The sequence below is a fragment of the Melospiza melodia genome, unplaced genomic scaffold, assembly GCF_035770615.1.
Source record: "Melospiza melodia melodia isolate bMelMel2 unplaced genomic scaffold, bMelMel2.pri scaffold_70, whole genome shotgun sequence".
Lineage (NCBI taxonomy): Eukaryota > Metazoa > Chordata > Aves > Passeriformes > Passerellidae > Melospiza > Melospiza melodia.
Window position 1 is genome coordinate 1,355,474 of NW_026948802.1, and position 11,444 is coordinate 1,366,917.

Consider the following 11,444-nt stretch of genomic DNA (forward strand, 5'->3'; position numbering starts at 1 on the left):
AGTCTGATGTAAAAAACACCCAAGTCCCAAGAGGCTCATTAAAGTCCTTGTGCTGTGTCTGTGCTGCTGAGCTTTAAAGGAGCAGCTCTTGCCAGGGCCAGCTCCTCTCCCAGCCCAGCAGGGCTGAAGGCTCTGCCTGCAGGCACTGAGGGGAGAGGAGCCAGGCAGACAGGCTGAAAGCAATCGGATTGGGAAGAGATTGAGCTGAGACTTCACTTGGGCAAAGATCTTCACAGCCCTGGGCATGGTGAGTGTGTGGGTGCAGGGCAATGTCCCCTGTGCTCCTGGAGGGATCTCCTGAAGCCAGCATACCCCACAGCCTGGGGGATGTGTCAGGAGGACTCTTCGAGTTTCTATGTGGCACAGGTGGAGGAGGAGAAGGAGGATGTCCTGCAGAGCAGGGCTGCCCTGGGTACCATCAGAGGGACAGGGCAGGATGGCTTCTGGTGCCAGGGACGGCTGCAGGGGTGAAGCAGGAGCTGCAGCCAGGGCTGCCCAGAGCTCCAGCTCATGCCCTGCTCATTTCTGAGAGGACTTGTCATGAACTCATTCAGGGCAGGAGTTTCCTACTTGGGTCTCTGCTTTCCTGAATCTGTGCTTCCACTTTTCTCTGGCTCAGCTTGGGGGCAATGGAAATCAGCTGTTCACGGCAGAGCAGGGGCTGGGACTCTTAAATCATCACCCTGAGGATTCCTTGGCACCTCAGCAAGTGGCTGCACCTGCCCAGCCTCCAGATCCATGCAGCATCACCTTTCCATGGTGCCCAGGCTGGGGGAGCTGTTCTTAAATCCCTGCAGGGCCCAGCAGCTGCAGGGCAGGGCTGGCCCAGGGGCTTGGCTGGGCTCTGGCAGCTCTGGCAGGGAAGGAGCCCGGGGCCACAGGAGCAGCTGGGGCTGGGACAGCTCCAGCAGCAGAGCCGTGGGCAGGCAGGGAGGGAGGCAGTGCTGAGGGAAGCCCTGCTTCAGGGCAGATGTGGCACCTGCCGGGCCTGCCCTGCAGGGCACACACTGCCCTGAGCAGCACAGCCCTTGTGTCCCCTTGCAGCCAGAACAGCCCTCAACCCGAGGGCTCGGGGCCCTCAGTCCCTCCTGGGCCAGCAGAGCAGCCCCAGAGATGAAGGGCATCTCTGCGGCCATGTGCCCATTCCCTGCTGACCAGGGCCTGAGGGCCACTGTCCTGCCCTGCTGCTGCCTGGCAGGGGCTGGGCAAGGCTGGCCAGGGAAAGGCTTTTCCTCAGGCCTGGCTCTCTCTCTCTCCTTGCCTTTCCCAGGTGCTGCTGGCATTGCTGAGGGGCTCTCTGCAATGGCAGTTCCAGCTGCAGGGCCAGGCCCAGCCCTTGGGCTCCTCCTGTGCAGGCTGAGCACAGCAATGGGGTGTCCCAGCTCCCTGTGCTCGGGGAGCTCTAGGCAGGGCAAACTGGGAGGCTGGCAATGAGCCCACTGTCCTGACTCTGGGAAAGGCAGGAGCCACTTTGTGTGCCAGGGATTCCTCTGCTCTCAGCAGTGTCTCCTGGCTGCCCAGGCTAACGCAGGAGTGGATTTCAGAAAGGTGCAAGTGCAGGGCAGCTGGAACAGGAGAGAGGGATAGAGCAGCTCCCCTCAGTCTGCACTAAGCCTCAGACAATCCTCCTGACTCCCTGAACTCTCTGTTCTCCCCCGGTGCAGCAGAATCTCTTGTTCTGCGTTCTGTTATGCCCATCCCTTCACTCATGCAGCTCCTCTGCCTTGACTCAACATTCGTTATACAAATCCCAAAACCAGGACTGGCCCCTGCCCTTAATGTGCCCCTGCACTGACTTGGGATCAGGGCTGACTCCCAGGTCTCCTGCAGGTCAAGGTCCAGCTCCTCACACAACATTGGCCAGCAGCAATCAGGGCTCCAAGCAACAAAGGTGAAGGAAGGTCTCCTAGACACAGACAAGGGGGAGGTGTTTAGAGGCAAAAAAGGGTCTATGAAAAAGGGCTTTGACTCTTCTGGAGAAATCTCCCCCCCAGTTTTCACTGTCATTCCTTCTTCAAAAGGTTTCATTGTCCTGAGGCAGCAAATGTCCAACAGCAGCTCCATCAGGCACTTCCTCCTGCTGGCATTGGCAGACACGTGGCAGCTGCAGCTCCTGCACTTCTGCCTCTTGCTGGGCATCTCCCTGGCTGCCCTCCTGGGCAACGGCCTCATCATCAGCGCCGTAGCCTGCGGCCACCACCTGCACACGCCCATGTTCTTCTTCCTGCTCAACCTGGCCCTCACTGACCTGGGCTCCATCTGCACCACTGTCCCCAAAGCCATGCACAATTCCCTCTGGGACAGCAGAGACATCTCCTACTCAGGATGTGCTGCACAGGTATTTTTCCTTCTGTTCTTTATTTCAGCAGAGTTTTTCCTCCTGACCGTCATGTGCTATGACCGCTACGTGTCCATCTGCAAACCCCTGCACTACGGGACCCTCCTGGGCAGCAGAGCTTGTGCCCACATGGCAGCAGCTGCCTGGGCTAGTGCCTTCCTCTATTCACTGCTGCACAGAGTCAATACATTTTCCCTGCCCATGTGCTATGGCAATACCCTGGGTCAGTTCTTCTGTGAAATCCCACAGATCCTCAAGCTCTCCTGCTACAAATCCTATCTTAGGAAATTTGGGCTCATTGCAGTTAGTGTCTATTTATGTTTTGGCTGTTTTGTGTTCATTGTTTTCTCCTATATGCAGATCTTCAGGGCTGTGCTGAGGATCCCCTCTGAGCAGGGACGGCACAAAGCCTTTTCCACCTGCCTCCCTCACCTGGCTGTGGTCTCCCTGTTCCTCAGCACTGGCTTTTTTGCCTACCTGAAGCCCCCCTCCATCTCCTCCCCATCCCTGGATGTGGCCCTGTCAGCTCTGTACTCGGTGGTGCCTCCAGTCCTGAACCCCCTCATCTACAGCCTGAGGAACCAGGAGCTCAAGGCTGCAGTGTGGAGACTGATCACTGGATGCTTTCAGAAACATTAAACTGCTGGCCAGTTTCTGCCAATCACTTCTCATAAAAGACATCTTTCATACTTCTTGTTGCTTTGGTTTTGGTTTGTTGTTTTTTTTCCTTTGTGTTAGTTTTTCATATTGTCCACAAAGGATTGTCATTGTTTTTGCCTTTTCTCATTTTGTTTCTCTCCAACTTCCCTGTGGCCAGAGACTGTGTCAATGAGGGGCCACACTCTTTTGGCTTTAAAGGAACTAAAGGATCTCCCAGCCAAGTTTTTTCCAGAGATGCCCTTGTGTTCCCATCTCTGGAGCTGCAGCAGCAATGTCTGTGTGCAGAGCTGGGGGCAGATCAGTGCTGGCACAGCAGCTCTGCTCCTGCTAGCCACACCATTCCTGATCTAGCCAGGAGCCATTGGCCTTCTTGGCCACCTGGGCACACTGCTGCCTCATGCCCAGCCTGCTGTCCATCAGTCCCTGCAGGTCCCTTTCTGCCTGGCTGCTGTCCAGCCACTTTGTCCCCAGCCTGTAGTGCTGCAGGGGTTGTTGTGGGCAAAGTGCAGGACCTGGCACTTGGTCTTGTTAAACCTCACCTTGTTGGATTCACCCCCTAGATCCACCTGTCCAGGTCCCTGTGCAGAGCCCTCCTATGCTCCCTAGAATAGGAGCAAGAATCAACACTCACACCCACCTTGGTGTCATCTGCAAAGATGTCCTTGGTTCCATGAGGCCTCTCATTGTCACAATGGCCTCCTTGGTACACCAGGCCCTGCACTGTCACACTGGTCTCCTGGGTTCCATAGGGCCCCAATTTTTGATAATGGACTCCTTGGTTCCATGGGGCTTCACAGTGTCACAATGTTCTCGTTGGTGCTGCAGTTCCACAGTGGGCTCTTGGTTCCATGAGGCCCCAGAGTGTCACAATACCCCTATGGTTACATGAGGTCCCACACTGTCGCCAAGGTCTCTGTGGCTCCACAATTCCCCTCAGTATCACACTGGAGTCTTTGTTTCCATGAGGCCACACAATGTCACAACGTTCTTCCAGATTCCTGGAGGCCCCATCATGTCACCATGGCCCCTTGGTTACACAGCATCCTGCAGTGTCACACTGTCCCCTTCATTCCATGAGGCCCCACAGTTTCACAATGTCCCCTTCGTTCCATGATGCCCCGCAGTGTCAGAATGGCCCCTTGGTTCCACTGGGCCCTGGAGTCTCCCAATGGTATCCTTGGTTTTGCATTGCCAAAATGGTGAAACCCCTTGCTTAGACAAGGCCCTGCAATGTCACAATGGCCTCTGTGGTTCCACGAGGACGCAGAGTGTCACAGTGCACTCCCTGGTTCCATTTGGCTCCAGAGCACCACAATGGACCCCTCGTTCTATGGGGCTGCAGTGTCACCATGGTCCTCTCAGTTCCACGAGGCCCTGCAGTGTCACAATGGCCCCAGAGTGCACAGAATGCCAGAATCAAATAGGCTGGAAAAGACCTTTGGGATCATCAAGTCCAACCATTGCCCTAATACTGCCTTGTCACCCAGACCATGCCACTAAGTGCCACTGGAGAGGGACAGTGACTCTGCCACCTCCCCCCTGGCCAGCCCATTCCAATGCCCACTCACCCTTTCTGTGAAGAACTACTTCCTATTGTCCAGCCTGAACCTAGCCTGGTGCAGCTTAAGGCTGTGTCTTCTTGTCCTGCCCTCCATCAGATCCACACTCACACCCAGCTTGGTGCCATCTGCAATTTGTGCACGGTGGACTTGATCCCCTGACCCAGATCATCAGTGAAGATATTAAACAGGACTATGCCCAACACAGATCTCTGGGGGACAGCACCAGTGCCTGGACACCAGCTGTATGCAGTACCATCCCCACCACTCTCTGGGCCCAGCCTCCAGCCAGCTCTTAAATCTCCCAGCGAGGAGGGAACCTGCCCAAGCCGTGGGCTGCAGCTTTTCCAGGGAATGCTGTCACAGAGTGTCAAAGGCTTTGCTGAAATCCAGGTACACAACATCCACAGCCTTTCCTGCATCCACAGGTGGGTCACCTGGTCATAAAAGGAGACCAGGTTGGTCAGGCAGGACCTGCCACCCCTAAATCCACGCTGGCTGGCTCTGACCCCTCGACCATCCTGTGGGTACCCTGTGATGGCACTCAAGGTGATCTGTTCCATAACCTTGCCGGGCACCCAGGTCAGGCTGACAGGCCTGGAGTTCCCCACATCCTCCTTCCAGCCCTTCTTGGGGATGGGCTCACACTGGCACCTCCAGCCCTCTGGGACCTCCCTGCAGAGCCAGCAGTGATGGGAAATGATGGAGAGCAGCTTGGGGAGCTCATCCACAGCTCCCTCATCCCCCTGGGATGGATCCCATCGGTTCCCAGAGACACCTGTGAGCATCTGAGTGGCTCAGCAGGTCCCCAGCTGCTTCCTCCTGGATTACAGGGGGGGCTGTTCTGCTCCCTGTGCCCATTTACCAGCTCAGGAGAACACTTGTCCTGAGAACAGCCTGTCCTAATACTGAAAATTGAGAGAAACAAGGTGTTAAGTAGCTCAGCTTTTCTTTCTCTTTAGTTTCTATATTCTCCACTACATCCAATAAGGAATAGACATTCCCTTATCCCTCCTTTTGCTATACACTTTTTTATACAAAATTTTTTTTTTTTAATGTGTTTACAGAAGTGGCCAGGTTAAGTTCTGATTGAGCTTCACGTATCTAATTTTCTTTTGGATAACATAATGACATCCTTAAACACTTCCTGAGTTGCTGGTCCTTTTTTACATTGGAGTTCCCACAAAATCTGAATGGGCAGGCAAGCCAGTCATTTTCCTCGCTAGATCATCTTTTGCCACACTGGCAGAGGCTGCTCCTTCCTCTTAGGGTTACTTTCTTGAAATGTGTCTATCCTTCCTGGACCCCTTTGTTTATAAGGGCTGTTTCCCTTTAAAGAATCAGGACCTGATTTGGTACTCCCCAAATCAGCATCCTAAAAAGGCCAAAGTCTGCCCTTCCTAATTCCAGTGCAGAAGTTTTGTTGCTGCCCCTCCTTATTTCACAGAAGATCACAGAGTGGGCTATGACATCACAGAATGGGGTATATGAGGTCATAGAGCAGCTATGACATCACAAACTGCCTCTGTGATATCACAGAGCAGGCTGTGACAACACAGGTTAGAGGTATGACATCACAGAGCAGGCTGTGACATCCCAGAGGGGCTGTGTGACATCCCAGCAGGGCTCTGTCAGGTCACTGGGTTGGTCACTCTGCCCCAGCTCCCCCTCACAGTTTCTCCCAACAACGCCAATGCTGTTCATGCCCAGCAGGGTCCCTGTCCCCCGGGATCCCCCCAGCCCACCTGGGGCCACAGCCTCCACCAAAGGATGTTCCACAGGATCTACCCCACAGCCTGACATGGGGTCAAGGGGCCAGGGCTGTGTGACCAGGACATCAAGGACATGGATTATCCAGGTCACTGAGACCTGGTTTGGGTTGGCCAGGGCAGGAAAGATGTCTGGCAGCTGGAGCAGGGTCTGGAAAGGGCCTCCAAGGTGGGGCTGGAGCCCTTGGGCTGTGAGCAGAGGCTGAGGGAGCTGGGCTGGTCCAGCCTGGAGCAGGGAAGGCTGAGGGGCTCCTCATGCCAGCCTGGCAGTGCCAGCAAGGAGGGGATGGAGAACACAGAGCCAGGCTCTTCACAGGGGGCTGGTGGGAGACAAGAGCCAATGGGTGGAAGGCGAAAGAGGGGAGATCAGCCAGGATAGGAGGAGATGAAATGAGTCAGGCTGGTTTCAGCATTTCCTCACCACCAAAAGCAGCCTGACCTCCCTTTCTGCATCCCCCACTGATAGCTTTGCAAATCAGGAATCATTCGAGCTGTTTTACACCCACTCCAGGATGAGCATCCTGATACAAGAACTTAATTGTGTTTACATCGAACATAGAACCGTGTTTGTCTAAATAATTTTAGTATGGAAATCACTCGTGAATGGTGCACTCATCAGACACTGCTGGGACATTGCACATAGCTCAGGGAAGAGCTGTGATTGTTATTAAATTGTGTCCTGTTCAACTATGGTCTGTTGGCCATGAAAAGAAACTTTCTGTGCCTCTGAGTCCCACCAGTTCCTGACCCATAAAGGACACAAACCTGTGTTTGGCCACCACTGGAGTTCTGGTTCCCACTCCAGTGGTGGCACCTGCACCTCCCTCCATGCCCAGAGCAGAACTCCCTTGTCCCAGAGAGTCCCTGGCAATGCAGGGATGAAGGAAACAGGACAGGCTGTGGGGATCAGGGGCAGGGCACAGCCAGGGATTTGGGGTGGTTGTAAGCCCAGGGCAGGACCCGGCCATTGGCCTTGGTGAACCTCATCCAATTGTCCCGGGCCCATGGATGGCTCTAGCCTGGCCAGATCCCTCTGCTAAGCTTCCTGCCCTCCAGCACAGCCACACTCCCACCCAGCTTGGGCTCACCTGGGAACTGACTGAGGGTGCCCTCGATGGCCTCGTCCAGATCAGCAATAAAGAGATTTCACTGATCCGGCCCCAATCCTGAGCCATGGGGACACTCCTGGATGTTACTCCTTTCCTCAGCTGCTCTGAGTGCCAGGGATTGGATGAGGGAAATGGTGGGGAGGGGGTAGGGACAAAGTGATTGATGGTCGTCAATGAAGGGTCTTGATTTTCATATCTGTTCAGACTGCCTGAGGAGGTGCTGGGGATCAATTATCAGTTGGAGATTGCTGATATCAATCTGTAAACAGGAAAACTAAACAGAACAAAACAATTATCTCTTCATTGTTTTCGATATAGTAAATTCACTTTGAAAACACTTCTGAAATCTGTCTAATTAACCACAGAAGAACTGAAGATTTGAATTATTCCCATTGGTTTGTCTTGTTTGGATGTTTTGAACAAATGTGAATGAGCCTTTGTCACTGAATTCCTGAACTGAAGAGCTCAACAAAGAAGAGGCCTCTGAAAACTAAAGTTCATCAGCAACCTCCAAGGTGCTGAGGATCCATCCCCATCAGAGCAGCAATGAACACAAATGGGCACAGCTTTGTGGCTGCCCCAGCTCTGGCATGGACCCTGGGCCTGGAGCAGGAGCAGCTCCTGAGGGCCCCAAGGCCACGGCTCTTGTGCTGCCCTGGGCAGATGGGATGGCAGCAGGGGCTGCAGAGCTCTCAGCACCTCAGCCCGAGGGGAGCAGGGCACCCAGGGAGCCTCCTTTGGCCTTGGCCAAGCACCTTCCCCCATGGCTGGGGCTGAGTCCTGTGGCAGCTGCAGCTGCTGCTGTGCCCTTGCCAGGGGCTGAGGCCGTGGGGCAGTGCCCAGAGCAGCCTGGCCTGAGCAGAGCTGTGGGGCCAGAGCCGGCTGGGCTGGGCTGGGGAGAGGCCCTTGGTGCTGCCCAGAGCTCAGGGCAGCTGGCAGAGCTTGCAGGGAGCTGGGCTGGGTTCAGAGAGCCTGGCCCAGAAACCATCAGTGTCCATCTCAGCCTGGCTGAGCGTGCAGGGGCCAAGAAGAGCAACCCAGGGTCTGCAAGTTCTCTGGGTGGGAGCTGAGCTTGTGAGCCCTTGAGCTCTGCCAAGTGCTGGGGCTGCACTTCTAGCTCCAGAGGAGATGGGACAGATGGGAGCAGAGACAAATCATTCCTGCTGGATTCCTTCTTGTGTCTGTTTAACAGGTTACCTGGATCCATATGTAGAGGAGGTGTTTTGTGTCAGATAACACTGGTAGAACTAGAAGATTAATGTTATTTACCTGAAAATAATATTTCATGCATAATACCAATAAGTAATAAAAGACACATATGATCAGAAGAGCATCTGAGTTTTACAGAGGAGGAGAGACTCATTGATATTTCAGAGGTCAAACCTGTTCCAATACTTTTCTCAGGGCTTCCTTGAGATGAGAGGTGACCAGCAGAGGACAAGGCCAGCCAGAGCTCTCTGTCCTGGCAGCTTTTGTCTAGGAGAACCCTTGCATATAGGGAATTTTTCAGGGGAAGTATCAGTTTTGTCCATGGACACCTGGACAGACGGATGGTTCGTTTCCATAGGAAGAAAAGCACAGAGCCCCAGTGCTCCAGGGGCTGATGAGAGCCCCTCAACATTCCAAGATTGGCTGGACTTGTCAGGTGGCCCCTGGGAGGCCAAACCAGCATGATCTGTTTCATCTACCCTTGGTTCCAGGAGGCCCTGCAGTATCACAATGCTCTCCTTGCTTCTGCAGTGTCACAATGGCTCCGTGCTTCCATGAGGCCCTGCAGGGTCACAGTGGCCTTTTGATTCTATGGGGCCCCACAGTATCACAATGGTCTCCATGATTCCATGGGGCCTTGCAATTCCACAATGCTCTCCATGGATCCACAGTGCCCTGCAGGATCACAACGGCCCTTTGGTTCCACGAGGCCCTGAAATGCAGCAATGGCCTCTTGGTTCCACAAAGCCCTGCTGCTTCACACTGGGCCCTTGGGACCATGCGGCCCAGCAGAGCCACACTGATGGCCTTGGTGCCATGAGGCCCCTCAGTGTCACAATGGTCTCTTGGATCCATGGTACCTTGCAGTGTCACAAAGGATACTTCATTTCTGAAGGCCCAGAAGTGTCACAATGGTCTGCATTGTTCCATTAGGCACGTGAGGAAGCTCTCAGGAAGTCAAGGGCAGGCAGGCTTGTTGGGAAAGGCAGCTTTTGTCTGGGAGCAACCCTGGATATTGGGAATTTTGGAGGGGGAAGCCCATTCTGGCCATGGATGCTTGAATGAGAAGGGCAGTTCTTTTCCATCTGAAGGAAAGCCCAGAGCTCCAGGGTTTCAGGCGTATGTGAGAAGAGACCCTCGACATGCCAAGGGCAGTTGGACCAGTCAGGCCAAGCCAACCAGACCTGTTCCCTGTTCCCTAGGATCCATGGGGCCCTGCAGTGTAACAGTGGTGGTGTCATATTGGATCCTTGGTTCCATCAGGCCCAGATGTGTCACACTGGCCTCTTGTGTCCATGGGGCTCCAGAGTGTCACAATGGTCCCTTGCTTCAATGAGGCCTTGCAGTGTCATAGGGGTCTCCTTGGTGCTGCAGTGTCACAATGGATCCTTGGTTCTATAGGGACTCACAATGTCAGAAGGGTCTCCTTGGTTCCATGAGGCCCTGCAGAGCCCCTTGATCCAACGAGGCCTCCAAGTGTCATCATGGCCTCCAGGATTCCATGAGGCCTCAAAATGTCACAATGGACCTTTGGTTCCATGGGGTCCTGCATTGTTCCATGAATCCTTAGTTCCATGGGGCCCTGGCGCGTTACAATGGACTCCTTGGTTCCATGGTGCCACACAGTGTGACAACTGCCCCTTGGCTTGCCAAGACTCCGCAGTGTCACTATGGTTCCATGCTTCCATGAGGCTTTGTAGTGTCAGAATGGTCTCCATGATCCCATAAGGCCTTGCAGTGTCACAACGGACCATTGGTTTCATGGAGCCCCACAGTGTCAATTGGTCCCCTTGGCTCCACAAGACTCTGAAGTGTCACAATGGCCCTTTGGTTCCACAAGGCCTCCAAGTGTAAAAATGGCCTCCATGATTCCATGAGGCCCTGCTGTGTCACAATGGACCTTTGGTTCCATGATGCCCCAGAGTGTCACAATGGCATTGTTGCTTCCACGGTTTTAGAATGGACTCTTCATCCCATGGCCACCAACAGTGTTCACTGTTGTCCCCTTGATTCCACCAGGCCCTGCCATGCTTTAATGGCCCCTTGGTTCCAATGGGTCCCAAAGTGTCAGAACAGTCTCCATTGTTCCATGAGGCCCCACAATGTCACTGCGCTCCCCTTGGTTCCACAGGTCCCCACAGTGGAACAATGGACTCTTAGTTCCATCAGGTTCCTCAGTCCCAATGGTCTCCTTGGGTCCGCAGTGTCACAGTGGCCCCTTGGTTCCATGTGGCCATGCTGTGTCACAATGGCTCATGGTTCCATGAGGCCACACAGTTTAACAAGGGACCCTTGGTTCCACGAGGCCTAGTTGTGTCACAATGGACTTGTGGTTCCATGAGCTTTCACACTGCCAGTAGCAGTCTCCTTGGTTCTGCAGTGTCACCATGGACCCTTTGTTCCATGAGGTTCTGCACTAGAACATGGTCACATTGGTTCCGTGAGGTTCTGCAGTGTCACAATGGACCCATGGTTCCACCAGGCCTTGCTGTGTCACAATGGCCCCTTGGTTCCAAGAGATTTCTCAGGTCACAATGGTCTCCTTGGATCCACAGTATCACAACAGGCCATTGGTTCAATGTGGCCCCAATGTGCCAAAATGGATTTTGGTTCCATGGGGTTCTGCTGTGTCACCATGGACCCTTTGTTCCATGGGTTTGCTCAGTGTCACAGCTGACTCCTTGGTTCTATGAGGCCCCGCTGTCAGCAAATCTCTTAAATATCAGAATAAGGCTCCTTAACACTCATTTGCTATTTCAGAGGGTATCATTTATTCAGGCCTGAAGTCTAGGAGGCATAA